This window comes from Lissotriton helveticus, chromosome 9 (assembly GCF_964261635.1).
Source record: "Lissotriton helveticus chromosome 9, aLisHel1.1, whole genome shotgun sequence".
In the NCBI taxonomy this organism is placed as follows: domain Eukaryota; kingdom Metazoa; phylum Chordata; class Amphibia; order Caudata; family Salamandridae; genus Lissotriton; species Lissotriton helveticus.
In genome coordinates this window covers 701,140,780-701,161,977 of record NC_136070.1, presented here as the reverse complement: position 1 = coordinate 701,161,977, position 21,198 = coordinate 701,140,780, and the positions used below count along the sequence as shown (strand labels likewise).

General features: G+C 48.8%; 1 long non-coding RNA gene across 1 annotated transcript in view; it reads right to left on the bottom strand.

Moving 5' to 3' along the window:
* The window catches only part of LOC144782936 (uncharacterized), a 328,094-nt gene extending 307,771 nt beyond the window's left edge, over positions 1-20,323 (bottom strand). The window contains exon 1 of the long non-coding RNA XR_013601323.1: positions 20,157-20,323. This is a non-coding gene — a long non-coding RNA (uncharacterized LOC144782936). The remainder of the gene's footprint in view (positions 1-20,156) is intronic.
* Positions 20,324-21,198: the final 875 nt, after the last annotated feature.

Sequence of the window (21,198 nt, the reverse complement as noted above, 5' to 3'; positions counted from 1 at the left end):
AACCTTCCTCATTCTTACTTCATGGGCCAAGGTCAATTTCAATTCATCCAGGGCACAGGCATTTTTGCTCTCCTCCACCGCCCTTTCCATTTGCTTCAGCTCCATTTCAAGCCTCAACATTTCTAACTTATGATCTCTAGCCCTTTGGTTTTCCTCCAACTCCTCTGGGGAAAAACTTTCAGCTGAATGGTTGCTGCCGTCCCTTGAGGCTGCTCTGGACACAGGCAGATCCTGTGGCCTGAAACCATTCCTTTGTGCATCCTCATCCACTTCTGCATCATCTGTCTCCCCAGCCTCTTTGGTCTCCCACCAGGCCCTTAAGGCCTCCTGTAGCTCCTCCTTCTTGGAGCAGCACTTCATGAGGCATCCAAAGTTCCTGCAGAACTGCCTGAGTTGACCTACTTTGTAATCACTTAACATTTCAATATCAAACTCCAGTTCTGCAACATAACTTGCTGGTTTACCATGCTGAGACATGATGCTTGGATTCTTTCAGGGTTATGATCAAAAATAGAACCAAAAATAAAAAATTTAGTATGCGGTGGCGTAGTGGTCTGCATTCACTAGTGATGTACACCAATCACTGTGGGTCTAGTACAAATACAAGTTCAAATCCCCACCGCTGACCAACAATGTTAGAAATGGCGGTCTCTAGTTGGCAGGGGTAGGTACCACTGTCCAAATAGGGCCCTTGCTTCTAGTCAGGGTAAGGAGGAAACCCTCTGAGATAACCCCTGCTCACCCTCTAGGTAGCTTGGCACGAGCAGTCTAGGCTAACCAGAAGCAATGTGTAAAGTATTTGTACCAACACTCACAGTAACACAGTGAAAACACCACAAACTGACTCCACAACAGTTTAGAAAAATAAAGGTATTTAATCTAAACTACACAAGACCAAAACGACAAAAATCCAACATACACAGTTCAAGAATATGGTTTCAAAAGAGTTCTTAAGGTTGCGATAAAAGTTATTTAGGTTGCGATAAAAATAATCCTCAGTTACGTGAAAAGTTCACAGTTGCGTCACGTTTAGCTCACAGTACCTTTAGTTGCGACAAAGTTCCAAAAGCAGAAGCTGGTGCGGTGGAAAACAAGCGATGCATTGCTCCCGAGACCCTGGGAGGCGTTTGCGACAGCCCCGCTGCAGCAGCGTGCGTGTTGCGATGAATCCGGTCTGTATGGGGAGGAAGGCCACTTGTATGGATTCCGGTGCGTAGGTTCCATAGGAAGTTTGCTCTCGCAAAGGCATGATGCGACGATCTTTGGAGTTGCGACGATCTCCGGGCGACGATGCGCGGACCAGCGGTGATCTTCTCTCTCGCAGCTCCTTGATGCGATGGCTTCGGCGATGACTCTCGCAGCGACGTAATGCGGTCCGCAAGCAGGCGGTGCGGCGATCTCACCCAGCGACGACAGGCTCTGCGACGACACTCGCAGCGATGTTAGGCTTCCCGCACCGATCGGGTGCGTCCCGCAAGCGAAGGATGCGACGGCCCTGACAACGGCAACAGGCGCTGAGACGATCTCGACGTTCGTAGCGGCGGGAATTTCCTTGCACTGTCGGGGCTGCGCTCTGCAGCGAGCGATGCGATAACTTTTCTGTACCAAAGTCTCTCAAGCTCAGTTTCCAGCTTCCCAGCACAAGTACAACTTCCAGAGGCACCACACAGGGGCCAAGCACTCCAGGAAGGACAGAACTCTCTCAGTAGAGCTCAGGGGAAGCTGGGGGTGAAGTCCTTTTGTTCCTGGGACTTCAGAACAGGGAGCCAGCTCTTCTCAGGCTCTTGGAGATTCCTTCAAGCAAGGGGACACAGCACACAGCAAAGTCCTTCCCCTCTCCTTGGCAGCAAAGCAACAGCAGGGCAATCCAGCAGAGCAACAGCTGGACAATCTTCCTTCTTCAGTTTCAGCTTTCTTCTTGGCAGAGGTTCCTTCTTGATTCCAGGATGATCTAATTTTCTGTAGTCAGGGGTCCTGTACTTATACCCCTAAAAGTCTTTGTTCCCTTTGTGCAGGAGGGCTCTGAGCCCGGTCAGAACCAGTTCTGGGTGTTCCTTGAGCACTTTGTTTTCCTGGCCTCGCCCTTCCTTTCAGAGAGAGGGTCAGGGTCGTCAGCCGCCCAGCAGGAGGTGGAGCCAGCATTGTGGAGGGAAAGCACAGCCCTGGAGCACTTTGTTGACATGATTCCTTCTCTCCTTTCACAGTGCAGGGCAGAGACATCAGACACACCACATGGGGTGGAGCCAGCACTGTGGGGGGCGGGCACAGTCCTATTCAGGCCCAGGTGCTAACTCCTCCCACCACTCAAGTTGCAAATGTAGTCATTCAGCCTAGGGCTGACTCAGCCAGCCTCCTGGGGAATCCCCAGCCCCTGTCACTCTCAAACCAGACAGTCAATCCACAAACAGGCCAATGCACACAGAAAGGTCAGACAAGAGAACAGCAACTTTCTAAAAGTGCTATTCTTAAACACAGGAGTTAAAAAACACCTTTCCTAAAAGATGTGTTATTAAATTCTGAGTTCAGGGATACCAGACTTTTATGTCCTATCTTGTTCCTATGGGAAGAAATGCTGGTAGCCACTGTAGCCAGCATCCCCCATGATAGTCTATGGATCAAGATAGCCTTGCAGGAGTGAAAAATGAAAATGGCTGTAATTCACTACCAGAGCATGTCACCTGCACCAGTACATGCTCTACCTTTCACATACACTGCACCCTGCCCAGGGGGGTACCTTGGGCCTTCCATAGGGGTGACCAATGTGCACAAAAAGGGACGGGTTAGGCCTGGTCAGTGGGGACACTGACCAGGAGGACATGGCAGTTCACAGACTGCACACGGGCACTGCGGTGGGAGGCCTGAGACACCATTTTAGGGCTACTCATGTGGGTGGCACAATCAGTGCTACAGGCCCACTAGTAGCATTTGTCATCACCAGCCCTGGCACACCCAGTGCACTTTACTAGGGACTTCATGGTGATACAAATATGCCAATCATGTATATCCAATTACAATACAATTTACACAGAGAGCATATGCACTTTAGCACTGATCAGCAGTGGTAAAGTGCGCAGAGTCCTATTGCCAACAGCCACGGGTCAGGAAAAATAAGGGAGGAAGAAGCAAAAAGTTTGAGGATGACCCTGCAAGAAGGGCCAGTTCCAACACAAAAAAACCAGGGGAAATGATTTGTCCAGGGCAGGCTGGAAATAACTGGAGGATGCTACGGTTGATAAGAATAGTAAAATCTTCTGAGACACAGTCAATAGATTTTGACAGAGGGCTGCCCTGCTAAATACGTTGACCTGTAGTATCATTGGTAGTAAGTGGGTTAGGCATTTCCAGTCAATCTGTCAGTCTGTTGAGGAAGGGTGCCTAACTCACTTACTAAAGAGTAAGCTGATGGGAGCCTTGTTTCTGTCCTTCACTTTAGCTGAAGTCTTCTTGTCTATGGAGCTAAGCCCAGGGATAAGGACCTAGGGCCTAATGGAGGCCCATTGAGGGAATCAAATGTAAACCTGAGATGTTTGAGGTGTTGGCTGAAACGTTGATGGTTGTAATAACCAAATAAAGTTGTATATGACTAAACCTGAGATCTGGGGGCCTTGCTTACCGATGTGTCCAACATTTTCCTGAGCAACAAGTTACAGAGCTCTTGGGCATTATCAGTGATCGTCCCAATTTTTTTAAGAAGGGAGACCCAAACACCCTCAGGTGCTACTGACCCAATTATTTAATTGTCAGACCTGTGGAGACCATAGGCAGGGTTTATTCGTGCCTAAATTTTGGTCCAAACAAAATATCATCTTAAACTCCTGGCACAATGATTTCAGGTGGGGGCTGGGTACAGTGGAGCAGTATTTCAACCTGCACCCTATCCTGGGCAAGTACAACATCGCTAGGCACTGCCCACTATAAGTAACCTTCATGGACCTGTCCACAGCTTTTGCTTGTGTCAACTGTACCAAGGTGTGGTTGCTTCTGCTGGATCTGTAGGTAAAGGTACCACTGGTAAATTTTCTTCACACTCTTCATTCTAATTTGACTGCTATGGTATGGTCCTTCGATGGAACTGACTAATCCTTTCGAGCTCTCCTGGGGAATTCACCAAGGATGCATCGTGGGGACAGCACAATTAATTATTTGTATTAACAATCTTATCCCCCATCTAGTCAATGCCTCTGATCATATCCCAGTTATGGGGATGAACCCAGGTCCAGCTTTGTTATTTGTCAAGGTTGTATGATGGAACAATGCATTCCATTGCAACGCATGCCTTCACCAAGCGTGCGTTACAACACGAATGCCTTTACTACGCATAACCTTTATCATGCATTTTCTAACAATGAATTTGCTTTTACCACACATGCTTTTACAATGATTTTCTTTGTAAAAGCATAAATGTTAAAGTCATATGCATGGTAAAGGTTTTCCCTGCCCTTAGCCCTAAAATAGGTCCTTGTCACGATCTCCCCTGGCCCCCAGCTCTTTTTACAAATATCCTACCCGTCCTGAGCCCTACAAGCAGACACCATAGGACTGCCTCTCAGGGCCCAGCCCTTCTAAATAATACCCGACTCCTGCCCTAAGCCCTAAAACAGTACCCCTGCGTGACACCACCGGCCCCCAGCCCTTTTTAAAAATACCTGTCCCCTGCCCTGAACTCTAAAGCAGGACCCCCTTAGCCCTTTTTAAAAATTCCCTAAAGCCCGAAAAGCATACCACCCCCTGCCCCCTAAAACCACAGCCGCCCCAGGCCCATTTCCCCTTACCTCATTCACTACGACAATGAGGCATCTCTTCAGGCGTGGTGCAGGTCGTACAGAGAAAGCAGAAGGGTCTCTCTGTTTCATCTAACAACGTTGATAGCCTTAACCACACCAGCAGCTTTACCACGCATGTGGCCTTACCCCCAGTACTATGCATATGTCCTTGCCATGCATACCTGTACCACATTATTTCATTGTAAAGGCATGCGTGGTAAAGGCATATGCATTGTGAAATAATGCGTGGTAAAGGCTAAGGGGCTCATTATGATGTCATAACGAGTAATACCCCCGCCATATTATAATGGCGGGGGTATCGCGGTAGATTCAAAGTGCGTCCGCCTCTTTTCCGCTGGTTGGCTCTTGCCGGGCGGACTTGGGCCACAATATGGTGGCAGTGCCTAGCAGGCACAGCCTTCCCATATTGGGATGTGTGCGGTGTAAGGCCTTTCCCACGGTGGCAATGCCGCCATGGAAAGGCGGGCAGGGATTTGCTTTAGGGGCCCGTTTCAGATCCCCAGGGGTGTAGGGGGTGTACTTGGGGGGACCCATGGTACCCCCTCCATTTCCATGCACAAGATGGCAGGCACCGCGTGGTGCCTGCCACGTTGTGCATGGAAATGCACAACATGGCAATTTGGCATTACGGCGGGTGCTGCTGTAGGCAGCTCCCCCGCAATGTTAAACTGCGGAATGCGACCTCCAGGGTGGTGGTCGCATCCTGATACACGGTGCGGGACCACCGCATGTCTGACGGCAGGTCCCAAAACCCCGGGGATGTCGGCGGACTCAGGTCTGCCCGCCATCCTAATTGACCCCTCAGTAGGGTAAAAGTGCATGTGTTGTAACGTATGCGTGGTAAAAGAATGCATTGTAACAGCCACATTGTAATGGCTGTTTCCCTTTGTCAATGATCTGGTACTCATGCCCCATACACCCAATGCTTTCCTCAAACTAGTGGGTTCCTTCATATCTTTTCTGGGTAAATTGCATTTAGCAACCAATTTTAGCAAGTCATATAAGCGGTCTGGATAAAACCAACATCCCTATTTTAACCATTGTCAGTAACACCTTGTCTATAGTCAACGCCTTTACTTACCTAGAAGTTTCCGTTGACTCCTTGTGTACTTGGCCTACCCAGATTGGAAGCACTTGTCTTAACTTCTCAAAATCCACTGGAGCCATATGAAATCTACCACACCCTCAAGGTCTCTCCACTATGCTGCCGTTGCATACTATCCAAAAATGTCAGTGTGTTCCGTCTACATTGAATGTGGCAGGCTTTTTGGGTTTATTTTAACTTATCACCACTTCAGCACGAGCAGAACCATGCTTGTAGATGGCTTCTTTCAGTTCCACCATCCAGTACACATTATACTATGCATATGGAGTTGTCACTGCAATATTTATCAGATCTAGTGCATCTGGCCCCTTTGGTGCCCTGGGTATCAATATGGACTTCTCAGGAAGGAAGCCTTAATTGGGAGATTATTAAGGATTCCTTATCCTGTGAGTATCGGCTGAGGATACCCTAGCTTGCTAACCTGAAGGACTCATTTTGCAAGATCAGCTTTCAGAAATGTTTGGGCTCGCCTGAATCCCTATTCATGAGAGATAAACGGCTGGTTAAGCTTTGTTATTTGGAGCTCATTTGGTAGGAGAGGCTCAGTGGGGACGTTTTTAAGAGCTCCATTGAGGACCACATTCACATCAGGGGAATAAGCAAGATAGTGCTGATCTACCCCTTACATTGTGGAAAAGGTCTCTCCTAGTTAGTTTTATGACAGGGACAGTTTGGTGCCTATTACTCTTCTCTCTTAGGTCTGGTGCATACAGTAGTACTCTACTGGCCTTCCCGTGAGATGGCGTCTCCCCCCCAGTCTTTATTATATTTCATGTTTTTCTGTAAATATTTTCAGTTGTTTTTTGATTTATACTTAAAATCGTGATTTTTTGTTTGTCGCAATCTTTGGCCACCGAACCCTTCTTTGGTCATTAGTTAGGGTAACTTGTTCCTGTATAGGAGCACCTTCAACTATAGGGGAGCTACTAAAGCTATTATCAGATATGGTCAGGGACAAAGGGTTGTGGTCACTTTCCGGCCTTTTTACTACCACCATATCTACAATGGCCGACCACATCTCAACGCTTGCTAGGATATAGTCGATTCGACTCCCAGCTCTGCCATTGTCAAATGTCATTTCACCTAGTCTATCAGACTTTGATCTTCCATTTACAGCCCTCATACCCTTGTCTAGGCACAGTCCCTTCACTTGCAGAGCCGCCTGCGTCCATTTCCTTATTGGTTTTAACTCCAACTGGGGAACACCCCACAAAGCATCCTCAGACTCGGTAATCTTCCCATCATCCTCATCCAGAGGCTCGAAACAGGTGTTAAAATCCCCTGCCACTATCTTATGGCCAGCATTTGCCTCTAGACTGAGGAGGCCCTCCAAACATGAAATGATTGGGGAGCACCTCCATCCCGGAAGATACCTCGCGTAGATGTTAACAATAAGAATATTAAGGCCTTTGGAGGAACTGACCCTAAGAGCCATAATATCAGGGCTATCAATGGGGACTTCAACCACAGAGACACCCTCGCACTGACGTACCCAGATGGTCAGGCCACCAACCGGTCTACCCCTGGGGCCCTTAGCTGCTGGTTTAAAAAAGTTCAAGTAACCCGTGCTAAATAAAGCTTCAACCGCCCAGGTTTCTTGAAATATTCATATATCGGATCGATCAATAAAATTGACCCAGTCCGGTACATGTATCTTTGCCTCCAGCCCCGCAATGTTCCATGAAGAAACCGTGAAAAGGGGGCTATTAATTGGTGAACTAGCCACGGAGCAATCCACGTCATTGGTTTGGTTAGAATAAGGAACTAGGGGTGCTCTGGGGGAACCAACATTTATGGGGCTTAAAACCTGTGTAGGGGTATCTGCACTGCCCAGCAATGCATCACAAACCAAGGCCCCATGGCCAACTATTGCCGAATCCCCCATTACCTCCATAAGGGGGGGACCGTTGACTTCCCGCAGTCAGTCATTGTCCTCTAACGTGGATAAGGGGACAACCCGATTACTAGTTACTATGGGGTGATTGACCAGTGTAAAAGCTCTTGGCGCAGCCCAGTGTTCCCTAAAATGCGACACCTTGTCAGATTTATAAAAGAACCCCAAGGATAACATTTTGATCTCGTTAGATCCAGGGGCCTGTTGGGAAGCGCCCTCTAATATGTGTTTAACCAGAGATGGTGACCTAAAGCTCAGCACCACACAATCCCCAGCCAGGGACTTGTGGGAGTGTCCAACCCAATTAATGCGCCTCACCATTTTAAATTCATCAAACAATGCCCTTTTATTGCCAATTCGTTTCCCAAGACAATACAGGGCTTTATTTCTGAGATTAGACCAGTGCTCTCGGGACCCATCGGGTAGAGGGGGTACATTCGCAAAAATCACCGTATAAGTGGTGGCTTCCGGGGGGAGATGCAGGCTACGTAGCATATTATGATTCCCATCAGCCCCCTCCTCTAGCCCCAACCCGCTACCTTATACTTCCCTCTGCTGCTGAGATGGTACCCTATTGGCTAAATTGGGGACCGAGTTCACTTTTGGGCCTACGCTCAACACTTCAGGAGCCTGGATAGTACCTACAGTAACCCGTGGTGGTGCTTTATTTCTTGCATTAATATCCGCTGGAATGCGATTAATTGCCAGATCCCCACTAGACTGGGCTGCAGGAATTATTACGGCATTTACCACCAGGAACGGCCACTATATTCCATCTTCTCGTATTCCTTAAATTGTACCTGCGTCCATGCAACCATCATTCCATCTTTTGTTTGTTGCAGGCCCAACCCAACCCACATGTATGAAATGACAGAATGTATTAGAGTATGAATGATTTTTTGAATATGAGCGTCTGTTGAGCCCCCCATCCCATTCCCTGGAGTGAGTGGAACACTGCATTTTTTTATTTACACTTACCTATGTATGCATTTCCGTTTACGATATGATGGTCAAATTTGAATGATTTTATGTAATTGTATTCGTTGATTATCCTTGCTAATGTGATTCACTGCACTAAATTAAACCAAACAACAATAATTAAAAAATATATATTTTTCTTATAAAAAGTGTGGTCTATTGCCCTGGTCATTCGTTGCTCCCCCCTAACTTCTAATGGATCCCATCTGGGACCAGTATTCATCATTCTTGGCAGGGTGTTTCTTTCTATTTTTGATTGTGTCTTCCCCTCCCGTTCCTGCCTATATCATTTATTAGTCTCGGGGAACCCCCTTCTATTTCTTATTGGGCTGCAGGAACAGCAGAAAGTTGCCTGCTACCAGTGGGATTAGCTTCAATGCGGTTGAGCCTTTCTACTACTAAGTCAAGCCTTGCCAGGACCGGTTCTAAGAGGGCTACAAACTGGTCCCTGAGGGTCGTGCACAAGTTTTCAATACTGGGCTGGGCAGCAGAGCGCAATGGGGGTTTGCTCTTAGGGGCCTTAACATTCCCAGAAATATGTACACCCTTAGGACCTGAAGCAGCGGTAAGGGTCATTTGCTTACTGGGACCTCGCCCTTTCCTCTTCTTACTGGGTGGTTCCATGACTGTCCCTTCCAGGGCCTTTCTCCCCCTTGTTGTAAACCTAGCTGGACTCTGTGGACTGCCTATTAACAGGGAAACATCAGCAGTACCAGGTAATGGGGATATACACAAGGGGTCAGGCAAGCTACTATCGCCAATACAAATCTCATCAGTACTAACTGCTGCTACAAGGGGCTGGGCACAGGGCAGGGAAGCTAAGGGCTCCAATGAGAGCCTACGCTCGGCTGCCTCAATCTCCTGGGTCAAAGCCTTCTCGGCGCATTTCAAATAAACATCAAGTGTTCCCACCACGCTATCCCCAGCCTTCCTCTTACTCATATCTTAGGAAATTAAATACAATTGGATAGCCTCAATAGGTTAAGGTAATAATCACACAATAAGCAATAATTAGAGTCCCAATGATAGGGTAACAGTCTTACAGTCTTAGATGGGCTGCAGCAGGAGTTAGATATGTGGCCCGGCCCGGTCTCTTCTGGGCTCTGACGGGCTCGGATGGGCCCGCCCTTGGCCCGCGCGCGTCCCGCGCTGCGGTAGCCCAAGCGTCCCTTTATGCGCCTCCTGGCGCGCTGGATACGGGCGCGGCGAGTGTACAGCAGGGGACGCTGGGAGTTGTAGTCTAACTCCCCTCCGGCGTCACCCTGCACAACAATGGCCCCCACTGACTCCTGGCGATGGCAGCAAGACCACGACTGTTTCTACTGCCCCCAAAGGTAAGCGCTATGACTCCTGGCGGTGGCGGCAACAAGTTGTGAGCTCCCGCGCTGCGGGAGGCCAAGCGTCCCTTTATGCGCCTCCTGGCGCGCTGGATACGGGCGCGGCGAGTGTACAGCAGGGGACGCTGGAAGTTGTAGTCTAACTCCCCTCCGGCGTCACCCTGCACAACAATGGCCCCCACTGACTCCTAGCGATGGCGGCAAGACCCCGACTGTTTCTACTGCCCCCAAAGGTAAGCGCTATGACTCCTGGCGGTGGCGGCAACAAGTTGTGAGCTCCCGCGCTGCGGGAGCCCAGGCGTCCCTTTATGCGCCTCCTGGCGCGCTGGATACGAGAGCGGCGAGTGTACAGCAGGGGACACTGAGAGTTGTGGTCTAACTTCCCTCCGGCGTCACCCCGCACAACAATGGCCCCCACTGACTCCTGGCGATGGCGGCAAGACCACGACTGTTTCTACTGCCCCCAAAGGTAAGCGCTATGACTCCTGGCGGTGGAGGCAACAAGTTGTGAGTTCCCACGCTGCGGGAGCCCAAGCGTCCCTTTAGGCACCTCCTGGGGCGCTGGATACGGGCGCGGCGAGTGTACAGCAGGGGACGCTGGGAGTTGTAGTCTAACTCCCCTCCGGCGTCACCCTGCACAACAATGGCCCCCACTGACTCCTGGTGATGGCGGCAAGACCACGACTGTTTCTACTGCCCCCAAAGGTAAGCGCTATGACTCCTGGCGGTTGCAGCAACAAGTTGTGGGCTCCCGCGCTGCGGGAGGCCAAGCGTCCCTTTATGCGCCTCCTGGCGCGCTGGATACGGGCGCGGCGACTGTACAGCAGGGGACACTGGGAGTTGTAGTCTAACTCCCCTCCGGCGTCACCCTGCACAACAATGGACCCCACTGACTCCTGGCGATGGCGGCAAGACCACGACTGTTTCTACTGCCCCCAAAGGTAAGCGCTATGACTCCTGGCGATGGCGGCAACAAGTTGTGAGCTCCCGCGCTGCGGGAGCCCAAGCGTCCCTTGATGCGCCTCCTGGGGCCCTGGATATGGGCGTGGCGAGTGTACAGCAGGGGACGCTGGGAGTTGTAGTCTAACTCCCCTCCGGCGTCACCCTGCACAACAATGGCCCCCACTGACTCCTGGTGATGGCGGCAAGACCACGACTGTTTCTACTGCCCCCAAAGGTAAGCGCTATGACTCCTGGCGGTTGCGGCAACAAGTTGTGGGCTCCCGCGCTGCGGGAGGCCAAGCGTCCCTTTATGCGCCTCCTGGCGCGCTGGATACGGGCGCGGCGACTGTACAGCAGGGGACACTGGGAGTTGTAGTCTAACTCCCCTCCGGCATCACCCTGCACAACAATGGCCCCCACTGAATCCTGGCGATGGCAGCAAGACCACGACTGTTTCTACTGCCCCCAAAGGTAAGCGCTATGACTCCTGGCGATGGCGGCAACAAGTTGTGAGCTCCCGCGCTGCGGGAGCCCAAGCGTCCCTTGATGCGCCTCCTGGTGCGCTGGATACGGGCGCGGCGAGTGTACTGCAGGGGACGCTGGGAGTTGTAGTCTAACTCCCCTCTGGCGTCACCCTGCACAACAATGGCCCTCACTGACTCCTGGCGATGGCGGCAAGACCACGACTGTGTCTACTGCCCCCAAAGGTAAGTGCTATGACTCCTGGCGGTGGCGGCAACAAGCTGTGAGCTCCCGCGCGGCGGGAGCCCAAGCGTCCCTTTATGCGCCTCCTGGCGCGCTGGATACGGGGGCGGCGAGTGTACAGCAGGGGACGCTGGGAGTTGTAGTCTAACTCCCCTCCGGCGTCACCCTGCACAACAATGGCCCCCACTGACTCCTGGCGATGGCGGCAAGACCACGACTGTTTCTACTGCCCCCAAAGGTAAGTGCTATGACTCCTGGCGGTGGCGGCAACAAGTTGTGAGCTCCCACGCTGCGTGAGCCCAAGCGTCCCTTTATGCGCCTCCTGGCACGCTGGATACGGGAGCGGCGAGTGTACAGCAGGGGACGCTGGGAGTTGTAGTCTAACTCCCCTCCGGCGTCACCCTGCACAACAATGGCCCCCACTGACTCCTGGCGATGGCGGCAAGACCACGACTGTTTCTACTGCCCCCAAAGGTAAGCGCTATGACTCCTGGCAGTGGCGGCAACAAGTTGTGAGCTACAAAAGTGTTGTATCCACAATGGTACTCCAGTATCATCAAGGTAAAGCAGAAGTGTGGGATATGGTGTTAGTCGACAAAGCAGATCGACAGGTTCAACCATGAAACAGTGGCATAAAACTACTGGTTGCTGTCTTGATACTCATGAGAGAACAGCTTGTTCAAAATGATGCTGATGGTCTGTATATGTTTGAATTATATGACAGTAGTAAGGGGGGAAGGGCTGAGTGAAGTTCTGCAGCTCAGATGGAACTAATATGTGCAGCTACAGGTACCTTGTACATAGCTGGCTATGTCTCTTTGGCCCTTGCTTTAGGTGTTGACTGCATCAGAAAATTATTCATTCAATTGCCTACATTATTAAGGACTATGGGTTAGATGTACATAGCCTTTTGTCCTTTGTCATTGTTTTTCTGTCTTTCTCTACCACCACCTTTCCTCCATTTGTGTGTTTTCTCTCTTGCTCTAGATAAAAATCTGATGAGTGAAAGTGCTGGTCCCCATAAATAAGTGCCAGTGGGCCAGCTCAATTAGGCGAGGTATGGCCCACTGCCTACTCTTAAAAAATCTAATTTACACTTTTCCATTTTTTTTTTATGTATCCCGTTTTCCTTTAGGGAAAATGGATTACATACTAACAAAAAAAGCATGATTTAAAAGTCATCACAGACATGGTGGTCTTCTGAACCCAGCAGGCCATTGTCCTTGTGATAGCTGTGGTGAATATGAGACGTTTTTCCGCCAACAATTACCCCGCATACCATCACTCCGCAATTTTAATTCCGTAAAGACAAACACCCAGCAAAAAAACACAACGCAAACTTTTACAACGAATATGCCTTTCCAACGCGTGCCATTACAATGCAAAGGCATGCATGTTAAAGGTATACTCATTGTAAAAGTTTTAAAGGTAAGTATGAGTACCCTAACCAACCGTACCCTACCTTACCCTACGCGCTAATGTAGTACCCCTGCACAACCCACCCTCGACACACAGTCCTTTTCCTACATTTACACTACCCAGAACGACCCCCAACACTACCATATACTTTTCTTCCCTACACAAACACTACAACACTACCATAATACACTACCACTGCATGACCCTACACTACACAAACACCACATCACTACCCTACACTATACAAACACTACCCTAAACACTAAAACACTACCCTACACTACACAAACACTACAACACTACCCTAAAACACTACCCGCAGCATGACCCTACACTACACAAACACTACAACACTACCCTAAACCCTAAAACACTACCCACAGCATGACCCTACACTACACAAACATTACAACACTTCCCTAAACCCTAAAACGCTACCCCCAGAATGACCCTACGCTACACAAACACCACAACACTACACTACACTACACAAACACTACACTACACTACACAATCACTACCCCAGCACGACCCCCCACCCCTAAAAAATTAACCCAAACCCCCTTACCTCTCTCGTCGTGGTGGTTCCACACTCCTCCTGGTTCCATCTTCTTGAAGTCTATTTTTTTGTTCACAACGCATGTGCATTTACCATACATGCCTTTACAACGTAATTCGTTGTAAAGGCATGCGTGGTAAATGCACACACGTTGTGAAAAAATGCGGAGTATATTATTGGGCGGCGCAACTAAAAATAATAAATCAATGGATCCACATACCCCGGACTGACCCAGCATACAGGGCGGACAGGGAACAACTAGGAACACATAATATGTTAGAAGTACTTTATAACAAAGGCTCAGTCTCAAAGTTGACGGGCCCGACGAAGCACACGGCCCAGATCTGGCACGCCGCACAAGCTAAATTGGGATGGAGAGGGGTGGTAACCAAACTGACCCCGTTATGGGACACCAAGAGACTAGGGCACTTAAGACGTAGTAAAGGTTTCACGTACTGGGATAATATAGGCATATCCACGGTGGAGGACCTATGGGATAGGGGAACGGTGGTGCCCTTTGAGCAATTACAAAAACAATACCAACTAGGTGCGAATGAAAAATTTAGATATGTATAAATACGACATGCCCTGCTAAAAGTAATACTGCCTGAGACAGACTTACCAGAGACCTCCCCGTTGGAGGACCGGCTACTCACTGAGTTCATGGAGGAAAGGGCCACCTCATTCACATATCGGAAACTACTAAATACCTTGCCAGATCCCACAGCCACACTTAGAACCAAATGGGCAACAGAATTAGGGGAATTCGATGATCAGGAATGGAATGAGGCACTCGCATCGCCTAAGGAGGTGGGTATATCTAGTAGGCTCAGGCTGGTGCAATTAAAGGTCCTCCACCGCGTATACTACACGAGAACCACTTTACACAAACTACAAAGAGCGACACACCCATACTGTCTCGGGGGTGCGGGGAGGAGGGAACCTTTTTCCACACTATTTGGGATTGTCCGGTGTTGGTAAGCTATTGGCGACAGGTGATGCGCACCATGTCGCAAACAACGGAAGTATCCCTCTTGCCAGACCCGAGGAGGTGTTTGCTGAACGTATGGGAGCCTAACGACCTCTCACGTCATATGCAGATCTGGGTGACGTTGGAAATGCTACTTGCTAAGCGTGACATAGCCCAGAAATGAGGGGCAGCAGAGACTCCAACTCTGACAGCATGGTGCAGCAATATGGACTTAACAATGGTCACTGAACGAACAGTATACGCTGCCAGGGGCAGCCCACGGAAGTGGAATAAAATCTGGACAATGTGGAACCACTTTCGTGGAGACATTTGTGACCCACTGCCGGAGTCTGAGGGGGAGAGTTCGGATGAGGAGGTAGAGGAAGGGTGAAAGCTAGTTGAAGGCTGTAGGAAGGATAACTAGGGGACTGATGGGGGTCGTACGCAGTTTACACAATCTGTTGCAAAATGTATGTTGTGATTTCATTGCCTTGAAATACTGTCTGATTCCTACCACGAGATGTATTACCAATTTATTATTGATTCAATAAAAACATTTAAAAAAGAAAAAATGCGGAGTGATGATATGCGAGGTCAAAGACCTCGCGGAGTAATGGTATGCGGACTGAAAGTCCGTGGAAAAAAGATTCGGAGTTAACGTGCTGCACCAGCTGTGATTCCTAGTGGGTCACATTTTGTGACCTATCACATGAATATTCATGACGTAGGTCAAATTGTTGATTCAGAAAAGGGGGTGGTGATGAACAGAGTGTCTGAATTAAGCAGACCACTCTTACCCAGTCCAAAGATCAGGGCTTGATCCATCACCGTTATTTAGCTCACTGCCCCCTCCCAGCTCAGAACCTGGCTATATGCAAATTAGTCTGTCCCTGGCCCAGTGCATCATGGGAACAGGGCAGACCAAACTACCAAATCATGGCCCACTAGGAATTGTTAATTTGCTAACTTACCTATTAGTCTATAGGTCGGTTCGCAAACTACTACTTTGGTTGCAAAAATACTGGTCTAGCCCCTAATGACCATCTTTCATTTAGATATTTGTATTTGTATTCCTTTGAGAAGGATTACAGACTTTTACTAAAAAAATACAACTTTGGCTGAGCTTTTTAAGCAGAACGGTAAACCTATGCACTATCTTTTCTGTAAATGTTGTTGCCCTCCTATGCTCAATGGCAATGTGCAGAACACTAAAGGCCTGATTACGGGTCTGGCAGTCCGAGTACTGCCAGAATTGCGGGGCAAGGCGGTGGCGTTCCAGCCACCGATGCACCAGCGGTTCGGTCGCCCCATTTTGAGTTGGGCAGTGGGACTGCCCTGGGACCACCACTGCCAGGGAACCGCTGTTCCTCAACAGTTTTGCAGTGGTCAGAGACCGCAATATGCTTGGCAGGACCACTGTGGTCCCACCAAGCATATTACGAGTTTCCTCTCTGCGGCGGTGTCATGAAGTTTCCTCCTCCTTAAACACCTTCCAGGGAAGGAACAGAGGGGCCCCTACAGAGCCCCTTGTGTCTCTTCTGCATGTAGATGCACATAGGGGGGCATAACATGTACCCCACTGTGTGCATGCACATCAGTTCCTGCACGGCATTGACTTTCGAGTCCATGCCATGCAGGAACCTTGTTGTGCGGTCCCATTGCAATGCCTTTTTCAAAGGCACTGCCACCTTTGAAGGAAACACTGCTGGACTGCCTCATTAACAGGTTGTGGTACCACTTTGTTTCCGATAAGTCAGCTGTGTCATCTCATGTCAGACCATCCATCCATAATTTCTACCAGAATTCAAATGGTACATAATAGTTGTATATATTAATGGTGAACATGAAGGATGGCATGTGATACAGAACAGTAATTATTTCAAAGTATATCAATATAAAATATTATGTAGTTGACTAGAAGGCAGGTAAGGGGCCAGGAGTTGGGGTAGATCTGAGCTGTCAGTGCCGGTACTCAGATTTAGAATGGTTTCAGGAATTGAAGTCAGGTATGAGGCATTATAGCTTGTACTCGGATTTAGAATGGTTTTGATGTGCATGTTTTCAAGGTTGGATTTGAATGCAGGAATGGAGGCTATGACTCTAAGTTCACCAAGAAGGGCATTCTAATGGATGGGTGCAAGTGGTCTACAGATGGAGCACAGTGTAGCTAAGGCACAGAAAGGTGCTGATTGGTTACGTAAAATTTTCTGGAAAATGTAGAGACTTGAAGTAGTGTCTACTTTCATGAAGCAAGCATTACAATTTTGATAAGGAATTTAGGAGATTTGCAACCATCCTTGGCAGTCGGTAGGTGTTTGTGTTCAGGGCGAGTACGTCAAGTTTGATGATTTAAGCAAGCGCAGTGAAGCAAACAGCTACTGCAGAAGACTGAGCAGCCATTGATTTTCCTTTCAACATGGTGATAATATTGGATTTCATAGAATATTAAAGGCCTGTGGCCAATTCCATTGCATATTCAATGGCTGGAACCTCGATGCATCAGCCGTGGATATGATGAAGTAAACCATTTGGTACCTAAGGCGCACTTTTCTCAAAATGGAAGCCCAGATTTCCTGCAGATGGAGAGTATGATAATTTGTTGGTAGTCAAAGTAATCTGGGTAAACAGGGATGCTGGGCGGGCAGAGGCTTTCACGAAGCAGAATATTTCTGTTTTAACAGAGGTGAGGATCAGAAGTGAACAGTCTTTACTATCTGAAGACTATGAGGTGGTTATGGACCGTGGTTTGGAGGTCAAAGAGGATGGAAAAGGAAAAAAACGTTTGAATGCTCCCAGGCAATAGGTGACAGTAGAAGCCAAATGAGAAGGTAACATTGCTAAGTGAGGTGGCGAGGAAATAGAAGTGGAGGGGCATGATCTTTTAGGAACATCCACTGACATTGGTGTTGGCATTTTTACATATATGTGGAGTACTCATATGCATAACTTCTGTGCCCATAAGAATACACATGAAGGGGCAGATTTACTATTGTTTCACGTAGTGCACTGCAGCAGTCGCAAAAGCTGCGCTGCGCTATGTGTAAAGGAGAGAGGTCGAGAGCACCCTATTTACTAGTATGAGGCACTCTACTCCACTCTCACAAGCGCCGGCGCTGAAATCAGCAGCTGTGTACCACGGAGACACCTTTGCGCCATGGTGCAAGGGTATCTCCATGAGTCTAGCATAGCTTTTGTACTGGAAAGAACCCTTCCAGTACAAAATACTATGCACAGACTCACTTGAAGCCTTATCCTACTTTGTATGTGTGCTGTAAAGTGCAGCACACAAGCAAAGTCAGAAAAGGAAGGAGAAATGAAAGCATTTCTCCTTCCTTACGCCTACTTGCAAAGGGCGCAGATTTCTGAGGCTAACCCCAATCTACTTTAGTTAGTAAATTGGGTTTAGCGTGACAAGCCTTGGGTGGTTGCATGGGAATGCCCATGCACCACCCTTGGTATGGCCCCATCGCGCAAAGTAATGTGCATGCGCTGCTTCGCATTACTTTTCCGTTATTTCCAGCGGTAAACAAGTTTAGCGCTGGAAAGTAAACTGGGAAAAAATGATTTGGGGGCAGATTTACAAGCCCCCTGTGCCACCAGTACATCACTTTTTGTGTCGTACTGGTGGCGCATTTACTGCTCCATATTTACAAGGACAGGAAAAGCCAACATGAGTGGCTTTTCCTGTCCTTGTAAATATGCCCCCTTTACATGCAGCACTTTGCGTGAAAGGGGCCTTCCATGGGTGTTGCTGCAGGTGTTCCCATGCAACACATGGAACCAGACACATTTCCAGATTTACGAGGAATCATAAATCTGGAAAATATGAGTGAATACCATGCCTCCCAACGAGGAGGAATGCATTAATTTCTCCTCATTTTCTCTTCCTCTTTCTATGCGTGCTGCATTCTGCAGCACACATAGAATGAGGAAATCACCTCTAATGATTGTTTTTGTTCAAGAAGTGTTCCCTTCCTGCACATAAACAATCATTGAAACAATTACGTTTTTCATCTCCGTCATGTGCTAATGCAGCACACATAGAAGTTGAAAAACAGCATTTTCCAGATTGTTTTTGTGCAGGAAGGGAACCCTTATTGAACAAAAACAATCTCCCCATGACACAGGCATATGATGCATCTCTGTGCTTTGAAAGTGCCTGAGTGCGGCGCAGCCAAATGGCTTGCGGAATGCACTGTGTTACTTTTTTATAGATCTGCCCCTACGCGCCTATTTGCGTTACTTTTGCAACTCAAATACGGCGCAAAATCTTAGTAAATCTCCCCCGAAGAATTTACAAGCTGGGAGAGAGGGCCTCAAATCAGTTACTGGAAAAAACTGGTGAGGAATCCATCCAGGCCAGTCATGCTCAGTGGTGTAGCTTGACCACGGCTCGCCCGTTTGGCGGCATGTAAGATTGGGGAGGTGCTGGCGATGTCCGCTTCAGCCGCAGGTTGGGGGGGGAGCGTCACTAACACATTATACTGAGACAGCGATAGAACATTCACACTTACACATGGATACATCATTCCAGACATGCCCGCAACACCTGGGGAGATTTACGAGGAGCCATTAACGGAGAGCGGAGAGGAGGGAGTGGATCCAACTGAGCGGTGCACCTCAGATGAGGTTAAGTATCAAACGTGGTCTAACGTCTCAAATGCTTAAATGTTTCCGTTGTGTGTGGTTGAAAGATGAATAGGCACACAATTGATTCCTCCTTTACTTAGGGTGACCAGAATTTTAAAGCCAAAAACAGGGACATTCACAAGAATAGAAGAAGGACTACAGTTTAACTACAAGCGAGCCACGGAATAACAGCGCTCCTCAGCAGAGAATTACAGAACAGGCAGTAAGAACATACATAAAATGCAATTTTTAAACCCAGTAACTTGCCTGTTAATTAAATTGCTTTCATGAAACAACTGCTAACTATCCCTGTTTTGCAAAAGATAAAAAGCACCTCCCACAATTTTCAGTCGCCCCTCTCTAAAAAACCGGGACAGAAGCTACATTTCCTGAAACCTGCTGGGGCAGGTGAAAAACAGGGACCATCCGGGCAAATCCGGGACGCCCGGTCACCCTACTTTTACTGCATTTAAGTCTTTGAGGCCTACCACAGGTCCGAGAGGCCACGTGCTTCTATTGGGGAGGATTTAAGCAATCTATCAGAGATCTGCTGTGTCTTTCCAGGTGACTGTTGGAAATGTAAGACTCAAAGGATTTTGCTTAGTGGTGTTTGCAGTGCTCTATCCAATGGATGCTGTGTATCTACGCACAGTGGGTAAAGTCCCTCTGTGCTCTAGAGAAAGCCCCGAAAATGGCCCCGGCGTGACAAACATTGGGCATTAAAAAAAAACATAACTGGGGCGCTATAAGCCCTTCGCAGCGCTGGGCTCTGGTGCAACGGCACTTGCTGCACAATTGACGAACGGGTCTCTTTTTATGAGTTTCTACACTAACCCTGAAGGTGCGGTGCTGACGTCTGAAAGAAATGCACATCCTCTAGCAGAGAGACGTGCACACGCCTGCGTTCTCCCTTGCAGACCAGCCCTGCCCCGGACACGGACCGTGGCTCGTTTCATTCCTTAATCACAACCAGCTGTCCGTTCCCAGTCAGGGAGCGCCTTCCGCAGATGAGCTCGGTGAACCGACCTGAGGAGGCGGCGGGGAGGAGACTGCGCAGTACAAATAAACCGACGATAAAGAGAGGCTGCGTGAGTGGGCGCGCGCCGCGGCTGCGTGAGTGGGCGCACGCAGAGGGACCGTGGGATTCAACTGCTCCGCGCCCCTCTGACGAGCGTTACATATGGAATGAAACGATCGGCCTCCTGGCACGTGTTTCGTTGCAACCGAAAACTGGTCTAGACTTCCTAACCTCCTTGATTGAATGTTGCAGGGTCAGACTGGGACAGAAGATAGGCCCGGGGCACCGAAATAAAAGTGGGCCCTAGGCTATTAGCGAATCAGGTAGCTAAAAAAAGTGCCCCACATTTGCAAATCTAGGCAGTTTTGGACTTATAAATATAAGCTGCACATGTGTTTGGCAAGATTGGGGTGACTGCATGCATTTGTGGTTGCTGCAGGCAATGTTTGTGCAGCCCGAATGTGGTCCCAGGATGCTTGTTTCAGGTCCAGGGAAGACTTGGCTTGGCATATCGGGTTGGGCTGTTCCCATGAGGCACAGGGTCAAGACTGATTTGCATATGGCTGGGTCCAAACCAGGGTGGCATATTGATGGATTCAACCCAGATCTGTGACTGGGGATGAGTGTCTAAAAGGTTCAGCACTCCGTCAATTATCTCCTTGCGTTTGCTATGTTTGTGGTAATACCAGACCATAAAACAGGCCCACACACAGCCAAAAACCGGCCCACAAACTGGTTTGTTAGACAAGACCTTCAGGCACTGCATGATTGCCCTATAGGCCATTTCAACCCTGAACGTTTGGTGTAATGCTTGAAAGGAGAGAAAACTGGAAGTTGTAATCAGCAGGACCAGAAATT